Raw genomic sequence first — 12861 nt, forward strand, 5'->3', positions numbered from 1 at the left:
GCTGACTTGGTCAAAGTCAAACTGACACGTGGGGTCCGCAAGATTAGCACTAATCTAAACAGAAGTTAAACTAATCTAAATAGGCACAGGGGCCCACATGGCAGTGGCTCTGGGGGGTCAGTTAGGCACTAATGATGGTGCCACGTCACCAGCCACAGGAGTTGGACGCCGGCGACCTCACAGTGCGGCGGCGGCTTGCCGGAATCGCGATGTGGCTGTCGGCTGGACGTGCCCAGGGCACCGGGCGATAGCCGTTGATCCCGCGCATCTAGCGGAGGCAGCAGCAGGTTACGGGGTCACCGGAATCGACGCCCGCGACGAGCCGAGCGGCGGCCGGACCTACGGGCATGAAGCAATCGGCGCTAGGGTGAGGGAAACGGCTGGATTTTGTTGTCTACGACGTCTAGACAACCGCACTAGGCCTCTAGGAACACGCTCCTGACCGTAAGGTCACCGGAGCATCAACGGCGTTGAGCTCGGGCGGCGGTGCTCCTCGGCTTCCATGAAAACAACGGCCAGAGCTCGAAATCAAGCACAGGAGTAGGGGGAAACGATGCGGGGCTCACATGGAGGTCGTTGAGCTTCTCAGCGGCTCGGGGGAGGCGTCGAAGGTGACGAACGGGCGCCGGCGATCTCGGTGACGGAAGGTTGAAGATGACTGCGGCGGTGAGGGCGTTCGGGGCTTCTGGCAACGCGTGGTTCGGTGGGGACGTCGAGGACGAAGCGGCGGAGCTTCTTGGCACAGTGAGAGGGCGAGGGAGGTACGGTGGTCAGGCGGGCGGCAGCGGCGAGCTCGGTGACTCTCGGGCGGCTGCTGGAGAAGGGGCAGAGGAGAGGGAGAGAGTGCAGCGAGTGAGGGAGAGGAGAGAGGGGCTTCGAGCCGTCTCCAGGTGCGGGGTTGGGTTGACGGAGAGCGCGACACGGCGAAGCAGGAGGTGGCGCAGCGCCTGCGTGCGCGCGGCGACCACGCGTCTGTCCTTCTGTCCAGGGAGGAAGACGACAGGGAGGCTGCGGTGGTGGGTTGGGCCAGGTAAGTGGGCCGCCAGGTAGGTTTGGGGCCAGGTAGGTTTCCTGTTGCCTTTATTTTTCTTTCTATTTTCTATTTCTTTTGCTCTGTTTTGATTTAGTAATAATACTAAACCATTTCATAAAATCCTGGAAATAATTATGGGTGACTTCTGAATTATTCCAGTGACCCTTAACAATTTCCAACATTTTTGGAGCATCTGAAATATATATAGCATTCAAATAGCTCCAATTCAAATATGTTTGAATTAATTCAAAGACCATAAATGCCTTGGAAAAATGTGCAGGACCTCTGGTAAAGGTTTTAACCTTTTTCCATAAATAATGAACATTTTTGAAGGGCATTTTGGGTTTAATGAAAATATTTTTATTTTGAGCCTAGTTGAATTCATTTGGTGCTAGGGTTTGGCCATCCCCAATTCAAATTCATTTGAATTAAACATGATGACATGAATGCTTTCATGCAATTAACTACAAGCAATTCTAGGGCTGTGACAGATCTGCTCCCAGTCCGTGTGGCAGAACAGGGGAACGAAGGCGCTCGACGGTACTCTTGGTGGTCCCCGACCAAGAGGCGCAAAACTGCGAACAGCTCATCATCAGGCAAGGCCTCCGTGCTTAGGCGAATCTTGTCCTCTTCATCTCCAAGGCTCCACAAGGGGCGCGCACGCGCCTGAAGTGGAGCAACGCGCAGCATCAAGAATTCCCTCAGGAGCATGGCCCCTATCACTTTGGCCGCCCTCGCATTGCCCGGCTTCAGGTCGGCCTTCATTTGCTCCAACACCGACGACGCCCGCTCGTTAGTAAGCTTTGCACAAGACCACCCCCTGTCGGACTGGGGCATCTCCGTCGGTAGCGCCAAGCGCGGGTGGACGCACTTGGCGCCCATCATGACCCATTTGGCCCTGCGGTTGTCGGCCTTCTTCCCGGTATTCCAGATCGAGTTGGCCTTGCCGGCCGCGATGAAATTGGCGCACCCGGAGATATGACCCTTGCTGACACGGAGGAAGAAGAGGTGGCGCAGCAGAGCCACGGACGGCATCACGCCCAGATACGCCTCGCAATAGTAGGCGAAGATGGACAAGAGAATGATGGAGTTGGGATGAAGGTGCAGCACGTGCAGCCCCGTAGTGGCCAAGGACCTCATATAAGAAGTCAGAAAAGGGGGGAACCAGCCCCGCGGTGATGCTACTCGTGAAAAAGGGGAAAAAGGTACTCCCCTCAGGTTCCGGCGTGTCGGAGGCAACCCGGAGCTCCGTCTTCCCACTCTAGTTGCTCTCCCCCGCAGCCAGTAAGCGCGTGGCGGCGAGGCTCTTCTCCGAGATGCTGGGTGCGTCGAGAGCCGGTTTGTACCAAGCCGGCGACGAGGAGGGCTTCACCTTGTGCGGCGCCATCGGTCGCTGATGCGGTGGAGGATGGAAGCAGATCTAGGGATTTTGGAGGCAGGGCGCGAGAAAGGAAATCTGAGCAAGGCGAAGGGAGCAATGAAGGCAAGCACTGTTCGTGCCAGCCTTTGTCAAGTCGGGCAGTTACCGAGGCAGTGTGGGGAAGCGGAGACGCCCACGTCCAATCAACCGCCACGCGTCGACCAAGACCGCAGGCTATTGGGGGCCCGCGGTGCTCCGCACTTGACCCTTGGCTTCGCCTCGAAGCCAAGCCCGAGCGCGCCTTGGGCCCGGGGGCTACTGTCGGCGTTCTGGGAACAGGGGTCCCCAGACTTGCTTGCCTGCGGCCCACGGCGTGGCTCTGCGAGCGGGCCCATGACGAGGCAAGGCAAGGCAAACCTCGCGAGGTTCTCGTGACGTGAGCCATGACGATCAAGACCAGGCGGGCACCAGCGCGCACAGTGTCCTTGTCTCCTCTTTGGTGCTAAGGAGGCAAGCGCAGACGCGGGGTACCGAGGCGTCAAGCAAAGGTTTCCATATCAGTGCAACGAGACCAAGACCAGCAGGACGACAAGACGGAGGTCACCATGGAGCCCAAGGCGGCGTCACCACCTGAGCCTTTTGCACGTGAAGACTACTTTTGTCAGGATAAGCTGTACTAGCTGTCCCCTTTCAAATTGGCCGTTGTTGGCTCCCTTCCCGCTCAATATTTGGGAAGAGGACCAGGGCCTCTATAAATAGGGCTAGCCACCACAGTAGGAGGGATCGAATCTCATCTTGAGTAATCCTCACCCACACAAGTTCACCAAGCACAAGAACACCTCGACCTCAGGAGGCTGTTCTTCCCCTTGTACTGTTCATCCTCAGCCCGAGAGGCAATCCACCACCACCACACTGGAGTAGGGTATTACACCACAACGGTGGCCTGAACCAGTGTAAACCTTGTGTCCCTTGTGCTGTGAGTTCGTCGAGTTAGCCTACGAGATCTTAGTGAAGCTAGGACGCGGATCGGTAGGGGGAGATCTTCGTGCGCACCCCAGAGTTCGAACCTTGAGGGTTTTGCCGGAACCCGCGATCCGACACGCGCGTCGAACGGTGGCCCGTAGAGCAAACCCGACATGGGCACCGCCGCGGTCTGTGGTCGCCGGCGGTTAAACGCCGACAGTTGATGTGGCACCATTAGCTTAGGTGCTAATCATGTTTAGTTAGCGCCCTGTGTCGATGCCCTGTGGGTCCGTGAGCCTAATTAGGTTAGTTTAAATTTCCTATTTAGATTAGTGCTAATCTTGCGGACCCCACGTGCCAGCTTTGACTTTGGCCAAGTCAGCGTCGACCGGTCCCACCTGCCATCCACCCAAACCAGCCCTAAGACACTGACGTGTGGGTCCCTGCCATCAGGCTTGACCTGGACAGTCATTGTTGACCTGCTGATGTCATGCTGCCGTCATGCTGACGTGGTTAACATTTTCTGGATTAAAAACAATCCTGGATATTTCAGAAAATGCCCAAAACTTCTAAAACTCATAGAATTCAACCGTAACTCCAAATGAAATAATTTATATATGAAAAATTATTAGAAAATCCAAAGAATCTGTTTATGGCATTTCCATGCCTGCTGATCAGATCAATCAATTAAATGGCATTTGAATATCCATATATGGAGTTTGAATTTGGACCTTGGGTTCAAACCAACTTCATTGAATTGTGTTGCTAGTTGCATTAGCTCAAATCACAGCATATTGCCGTGTCATAATCATGCATCATATTGTTGCATTGCATTGATTGTGTTCCCTCTTGTTTGTCGGTATTTGTCCCCTCTCAGTAGGCGTGGTTCTGCCGATGAGTTCGATGACACCGATGAAGAACTATACTATCTTCAGAAGTGCCAGGAAAGCAAAACCCCCATTGTTCATTCTAATACAAACCCACTCTCTCGCTCCTGCTCTCTTTTACTGCATTAGGACAACAACGATTCATCTGTTACATGTTGCGGTAGTTGAACCCCTTTCCTCTGCATGACCTGTCATTGCCACAGTAAATAGATGAAACCCACTAGCATGAGTAGGAGTTGTTTGAGCCCTGATGTGCCTACTCATTCATGCTTGTTTGTCATGCTTGCTACTGCTTAGAGTTGAGTCAGGTCCGATTCATCGGGGATGAATTGGAATGGTGATGAACATGTCCTACTGTGTGTGAGCTAAGTGTGTGAACACGATTTGGTAAAGGTATTGATGAGAGGCCATGTGGGAGTACATGGTGAGTTGTTTCATTGGAACCGTCCTTAGGAACTGAGATCTGTATGTGTGATTTAAGATCAGCTACTACCACCTGTTGGGCCCAAAACCAACGAACCCTCTCGACTTATTAACCGCCCTGTCCTCTGTCCAGGAGTTGCAAGTAGTTTCCGGTGTTTGTAGTATGCTGGAGGCCGTGCGCAGCGCTGACGATGCGGTAGGCACGTGGCCCGGTGTACCGAGACACCCGTTTGGTGCCTCAGGAACCCTGCACACATCATTCGGGGCCGTAGTGGAAACCTCGGCCGGACTCCCTGCGGATGGAACCTGAATAGGCGCTAAACATGGACTAGGGACTTGTGTGGTTAGTCAGGTCGTGGCCGACACCCTCGCCAGGCTTCTGCTTGAAGGTTGCCGAGTACATGTCGTGTAAACGGCGATAAGTGGTGAGCGCGTGTCTGAAGAAGTACACCCCTGCAGGGTAACAAAACTATTCAAATAGCCGCGTCTGCGGTAAAGGACTACTTGGTTGCTTATGCAGTTCATACACAAGTGAAAGTGGATACTCTAAAATGCACAAGATAAGCATGAGTGCTATGGATGGCGTTCTCGTAGGGAGACGGGAGAGGATCCATAGTGGTGTATTGATATGGTGAATATGTGGACTCGTGTGCGCCACCTCAAAAGAGTTACTTGCAGTCGTAGTTCAGGATAGCCACCGAGTCAAAGCTGGCTTGCTGCAGTTAAACTCCACCACCCCCTTTGTTGATAATGATGCATATGTAGCTAGTTCCGATGTAAGTCTTGCTGGGTACATTTGTACTCACGTTTGCTTAATTTATGTTTTGCAGAGAGACTTCAGTCACACTAGTAGTTCCGCGTGGACTCCGAGGTTTAGCTTGTTACCTCAGCTACGATCTTGTACCTTGGAAGGGTCTTGTAGATAGTCAGGCTTCTCAACCTTTTTTCATTTGTAGTTGTCTGTACTCAGACATGTTATGATTCTGTTGCTTGTATGCTCTGTATGTTGGGTCATGTGACCCATGATTGTAATTCTTACTATGTATGACTCTCCGGAGCCTTTTAAATAAATACTTTGAGTCGTAGAGTTTTGTTGTGATGCCATGTTGTATTTGCACATATCGAGCATATTGTGTGTATGTTATTGAAATGCTTGGTATGTATGGGATCTGCCAACCTAGTTCTTTATTCTTGGTAGCCTCTCTTATGGGGAAATGTCTCCTAGTGCTTCCACTGAGCCATGGTAGCTTGCTACTACTCCGAAACACTTAGGCTGGCCGGCATGTGTCCTTCTTCGTTCCTATGTTTGTCGCTTCGGGGAAATGTCACATGTTTTTCCTTTAAGTCCTTGTAGCTTGCTACGACTTGGGTTCATACGTTGACGATCGACACATTCGTTGCTGGGTCATGTATGCCTGTCCCTGTAAGTTAGTAGCCATGTCGGCCCGGGTTCTCTATCATATGGATGCTAGCGACAGTATCATATACGTGAGCCAAAAGGTGCAAACGGTCCCGGGCCAGGTAAGGTGGCACCTGTGGGAATACCGTGCGTGAGGCCGCAAAGTGATATGATTTGTTACATGCTAGATCGGTGTGACTTAGGATCGGGGCCCTAACAAATTCACCAGGCAGGTCTTCGCACTCAAATCATTTTTAATAGAGTAGTGAATGAAAGGTTATGCATTGAAGAAGTGGGAGTCGACCTTGAACTTTGTGTTCATGCCCATGGACACGATGTAGATCTTATCATTAAAGCTTCTCTTAAATTAACTATTTCCTTGGTATAAGTTCATCTTATATCTGGTATCTGGCCTTTTACAATCGTGGTTCCAACCATGTTCTCCTTTAAATACCATTTCTTGTGCAAGTTTAACCACCTGTCTTTGGCAGAGGAATACCCCAGTCCAACCTCTACTTTGGTCTGTCATCGAGTATTACCCCCTGATATCTCGAGATTATCACATGACTGCATAACTTCTTATGAGTTCTCCATCAAGTACTATATTCTCACCGATTCCAATTGTTTCAAGGGCTCTGAGTTATTAAACACTCAAGGACACTGATACGTCTCCAACGTATCTATAATTTTTTATTGTTCCAGGCTATTATATTATCTATCTTGGATGTTTTATATGCACTTATATGCTATTTTATATGAGTTTTGGGACTAACCTATTAACCTAGAGCCTAGTGCTAGTTTCTGTTTTCCCCTTGTTTTTGGGTTTCGGAGAAAAGGAATATCAAACGGAGTCCAATTGAGCTGACACTTTCTGGAGATTATTTTTGGACCAAAAGAAGCCCATGGAGTACCGGAGATACACCAGAGGAGTCCCGTGGCCACCACAAGGGTGGGGGGGGGGCGCCACCCAACCTTGTGGCTGCCTCGTGGGTTCCCCTGACTTGTTCTCGATGCCAACACCTCTTATATATCCCCAAAGTTCTATAACAGAACCTAGATCGGGAGTTCCACTGCCGCAATCCTGTGTAGCCACCAAAAACCAATCCGGACCCTGTTCCGGCACCCTGCCGGAGGGGGAAACCATCACCGGTGGCCATCTTCATCATCCCGGCGCTCTCCATGAGGAGGAAGGAGTAGTTCACCCTCGGGGCTGAGGGTATGTACCAGTAGCTATGTGTTTGATCTCTCTCTCTCGTGTTCTTGATTTGGCATGATCTTGATGTACCGCAAGCTTTGCTATTATAGTTGGATCTTATGATGTTTCTCCCCCTCTACCTTCTTGTAACGGATTGAGTTTTCCTTTTGAAGTTATCTTATCGGATTGAGTCTTTAAGGATTTGAGAACACTTGATGTATGTCTTGCATGTGCTTATCTGCGGTGACAATGGGATATTCACGTGATCTACTTGATGTATGTTTTGGTGATCAACTTGCGGGTTTAGTGACCTTGTGAACTTATGCATACGGGTTGGCACATGTTTTCGTCTTGACTCTCCGGTAGAAACTTTGGGGCACTCTTTGAAGTTCTTTGTGTTGGTTTGAATAGATGAATCTGAGATTGTGTGATGCATATCCTATAATCAAACCCGCAGATACTTGTGGTGACATTGAAGTACCTAGGTGACATTAGGGTTTTGGTTGATGTGTATCTTAAGGTGTTATTTTAGTATGAACTCTAGGGCTGTTTGTGACACTTATAGGAATAGCCCAATAGATCGATCAGAAAGAATAACTTTGAGGTGGTTTTGTACCCTACAATAATCTCTTCGTTTGTTCTCTGCTATTAGTGACTTTCGAGTGACTCTTTGTTGCAAGTTGAGGGATTGTTATATGATCTAATTACGTTATCATTGTTGAGAGAACTTGCACTAGTGAAAGCATGAACCCTAGGCCTTATTTCCTAGCATTGCAATACCGTTTTTGCTCACTTTTACCGTTAGTTACCTTACCGTTTTTATATTTTCAGATTAGGAAAACCTATATCTACCATCCATATTGCACTTGTATCACCATCTCTTCGGCGAACTAGTGCACCTATACAATACATTGTATTGGGTGTGTTGGGGACACAAGAGACTCTTTGTTATTTGGTTGCAGGGTTGCTTGAGAGAGACCATCTTCAACCTACGCCTCCCATGGATTGATAAACCTTAGGTCATCCACTTGAGGGAAATTTGTTGTTGTCCTACAAAACTCTGCACTTGGAGGCCCAATAACGTCTACAAGGATAAAGTTGCGTAGTAGAAATCAGACACCGATAACTGAGTCGAGTCCGCATCACGATTAAACAACTCTTAGTAATCTTCTTTACTTATGAGTTTGTACTCGATGAGGTCATTCCTAGCCTGATCGGCTATATCATTGTCATGCTGATTTTAACTGTGCTACTTGGTCCTTATTCCTGGAGCACAACTTTCAATGATGAGCTAAGCTTACGTCGATCTTCCTTGTCTTATCGTTTCACCTCGAACAACAAGCTTGATTCCGAGTTGGTGTCGTATCTGTGGTTCCAATAATCTTTCGCTGCATTAGTCATTTTGCTTGATGTAGTCGTTGGTCGATTGCTTCTTCGTGGAGCCTCTCGACAAAATTTGTCGTGATCATCATCAACATTTTGACTCCTTCCAGGATATCAATCGGATTCATGATGATAAGTGCCATCCTCGTCCCTTGGTAAATTGAGTTACCATCGACAATATCCTTATCTTCCTTTCATCACAAACTTGTTCATGTTGTGGATGCAACTTGGTATCAAGCTGGTATTATGCTCTACCTTGAAGTATTACTGTATTTATGTCAAGGATGTTGTGAGGATTACTCCGCCTCTTAAGAATTCTTGGTATAGTGATACTTCTCACCGTCACCATTTTTCTTGGTCCTCGTGTTGATTCTAACCGGGATACCAACAAGTGAACTGTGCCGTTTGGATTCTGCCCTTCTAGCAACCCTAGTGCTTTGAAGTTAATGGTCAACCGTTCATGCTTAGACTAATGGTTATTGAATCAGCATTCTAACATTGATCATGCTACCTATGCCCATATCTTGGGTGCACCTTTCAACCAATGTTTAGTGGTGTATGTTTTCCTTGAGTATACATCTTTATATCATTTGATCTGACAAATGTTATCTCTTTGTTCACATAATTGTGGAAATCCATCTTTTGGAAGTGTGAATGAATTTTCGTTGAGTCCATCAGCCACCTCCTCACCCTCTCCTTGGTTTAATGATGAACTCTTGTTTCAGAACTTGCTTCCATAGTTCATTTCCTGAGAATCTTGCAACGCCATCTCGTTAATTTGTGTTGCACCTTTTTCTTCTCAGGCATCCTGAGTCTGAGGTATCCTGACACCAATCAAATATGAATCTCGGCCAGATATGATGGATGGAATATATTTCCAAGAGTTATAACATTGGTCTTTATATGACCTGGTAAGGTGGTGTCATTCCTAGCACACCTGGCCGGAGGACCTATTGTTATAGTTTCCTTTTTAACAAGGTTATCCATTCTTCCCTGAGGAAATTGTAAGACTTATTCTACAAATTGTTCCTGATGGATCCTTTGTGTATCCAAATTCCGACCTTTGCTTGAAGACCATGTCAATGCTATCTCGAAGCATGTCTGTGGTACTCTGATCTTCCATAAGAACATTTGAAGCACAATGCTAAATTTTCTTTATCGATTATTCAAACACCGTTGTTTGGGTAATGTCATGAAATTCCTATCCCCTTTCCTAAAGGGTTTTCTATGTTATATCCTATCATGAATATCATGTTTTGCTTGTCCTTGGGAAGGATATACCCCCTGAAATATGTGTTTAAACACAATTTTCCTTGCTATTATTCTGTTTAATCTGATGATCACCTTTTCCTTTCCATTGTTTTGTTTAACCTTTCTTGTGATTCATATGATCTAAGCAGTAAACACCTCGGTGTACAATTCTGTCAGCAAGGCCCTGTTACTATTGTTGAAGACATCACTGGTACGCGTCGGTCCTAAACAAACAGTTTTAACCCCTTTATCCGATGGCATTTGGAACCGTCGCCAAGTGAGTGTGGGCGATAGGGGGGTCCTTCCCACACGACCCAGAAACCGTCGGGGATAGGGCCCCTACAGTACTCCTACTCATTTCTGCTCGCATTGCCATGGTAGTCGGTATGCTGTGGTGCTACGTTTATGATGCACAACCCATCACAAGCGGCTCACTATTATAGAATGTGTATGATGCGCCGCCCATCACAAACGGTTCACCGTTAGGAAGATTACCTAATCGTCGTACGAGTGTCGGACAGGATTACGAAATGTCGGACCGTCATAACATCGTCGTACACGACAACTATCGCACACACTATTCTGTGGTGCAACGTTTACGATGCATACTTCATCAGAAAAATTTCATGGTTGCGAATCGTGTACGATAAGGCAACTAACACAAACGTTTAGTTTGCCCGCACTGTTTGTGATATTTTTTGACATCGCACACGCTTTGTAAACGGCAACTGTGTGCATGCTTGCACACGTTTCCTCTCTATGAACCTTCTCGGATTATGGTGCATATCGCAAACGTTTGTGTTTTACCAACCGTGTGTGCCGTAACAACCTGGAGAGCGTAATTTCACCGTAATTTAATTGCTGCTTTCCAAATTGTACCGGATTTGGATTTGGATTTGAATTTGAAGTTGAATGTATGCTACAACTTTATTCATATCCATCAGGTTCAAACAACCAATGCATTATTCGATTCATAGGTACATATGTTCAAGAATTACATAAAAACGAAATAAAGAATGATGAACCAAAGTTGTATAGTTGTACTATCAAAGACGGTAAAGAAAGAGGCGAAATATATTCTGGTTGCTGAACAAGGTGAAGCGGAATGCCCATATTATGCCCTCCTCCATGCAGAAGGCACACACGACTCTAGTCCAACCCCTTGTGTGGCCGACCGCCCATCCTTCACGATCTTCATGAAAACATCTAGATGATCATCGTGTTCTGGTAGAAATACTTTAACCTTTGCATGCCAACCAATCATGTAGTTTGAGAGGTAATCTTGCGTAAATTGCTTTGGCAACCACTGCAAAGGAAAAAGATTCAGACATTGTCATCTAAGACAACTCAGTAGGGGCAGTAAAAAGAAGGCTGCAGAGTTCTTACTTACCATCCTACAGTTCGCTGTTGTCTTGGATAAAGTGTAAACAAATAGTTTAATTGACATCTTTGGACCCATTTTACTAACAATCTTTATCAGCTTCCTCACTTGATGTTGGTTCATCGATATCTCATTGCCCCATACGCAGAAAGGGTCGAAACGCAGATCTTTACCAATGACATATGTACCTAAAAGCACCAAGTTAATATTGGAAGCTAAACTGCAATTGCACAATGATGTAGTACAACACTCTTTTATAATATCTCTATATACATCCGTATGCGGTAGTCCATTTGAAATCTCTAAAAAGACAAATATTTAGAACGGAGGGAGTATCTTATAACATCCAATATACTCACATATTAGATGAATTAACATCTGATATTATGGGCCGAAAGGAGTTTAGTTCATTCTTACAAATTATCGGCTGATTAACTGCTGCTGTATCCATGGGTTACAATTAGTTTGAGCTAGTTCGGGCTCAAATAGCCCTAAAGTATATCTAAACATGAGGGCTAGTTTGAGCTAGTTGCATCTATAACCCACCCAAAAAACTATCCAACCCAAGAGGTGCTAATTGGAGCTAGTTCTCCTAGTGCATTTATTGTCAATCTAACCCTACCATCCAAACAACTCTTTGGATGGAGTTAGTTCAGGGTTAGTAATGAGCTAGAAACTAAATCTAACCTCTATCTAAGTTGAGTATCCAAACAGGGCTGTGTTGTTCCTGTTGATGCCGCTGCTCTTCTACGTATATCTAGACATCATTAGAACATTAATGTAACACTCTTCCTTGTTGCTATGTAGCCTAGGATTGCATATTCAGACATTAAGTATAGTGCATGTTGCTATGTAGCCTCAGATATATTACATATGGCCCTAGTTAACCTAACGAAAAATGGGTTGCAGATATATTTAGTTAAAATTCCGATTCACCGATTAGTCCCTTATCAGCCGCCGACCTATATGGTACTAGCTCCCGATATCCTGAACAGTGAGCAGATATAAGCCATGGGATGAAACTAACCTCGATGGAAAACAACAGTCGTTCCCAAAATTGTCCTGTGTAGGTACTTCGAGAAGCATGTTAAGCACAACAGGCTAAACATCAACCAAAATTATACATGGCAGACAAAATAATCTCTAAAAGATAGCTTCAGTGTGCACGTTTAAGCACGCTAGTAATGCAAAACAAGTGGAAAGGTGTGCTAACTGCAACAGGCCTAGCATTTAACGACAAGGAAACATAATCATTCAAACTGGTATTGTGTCGGTCTAAGTACACTGGTTATGGTTAAATAAAAATGGAAAGGCGTGTTAACTACAAGATGCAGCAACCAAATGTAGTCATTCATAGTGGTATTGATGAAACTGGTATTGATGAAATTGAACTGCACAGTTCATACTTGCACATATAGAACATCACGTTGTGAATAACTGGAATAAACAAGGCATACTACGAACAACCAAAGATAGCATTTGAAACTGAACATATGCTAACTACAAACAACCGAACAATCAAAAAACTTTAAAAGAGGCATATGCTAGCTATAACAGGCTTAACAGCAAGCAAATATATGCATTCC

Source organism: Aegilops tauschii, chromosome 7 (assembly GCF_002575655.3).
Source record: "Aegilops tauschii subsp. strangulata cultivar AL8/78 chromosome 7, Aet v6.0, whole genome shotgun sequence".
NCBI lineage: Eukaryota > Viridiplantae > Streptophyta > Magnoliopsida > Poales > Poaceae > Aegilops > Aegilops tauschii.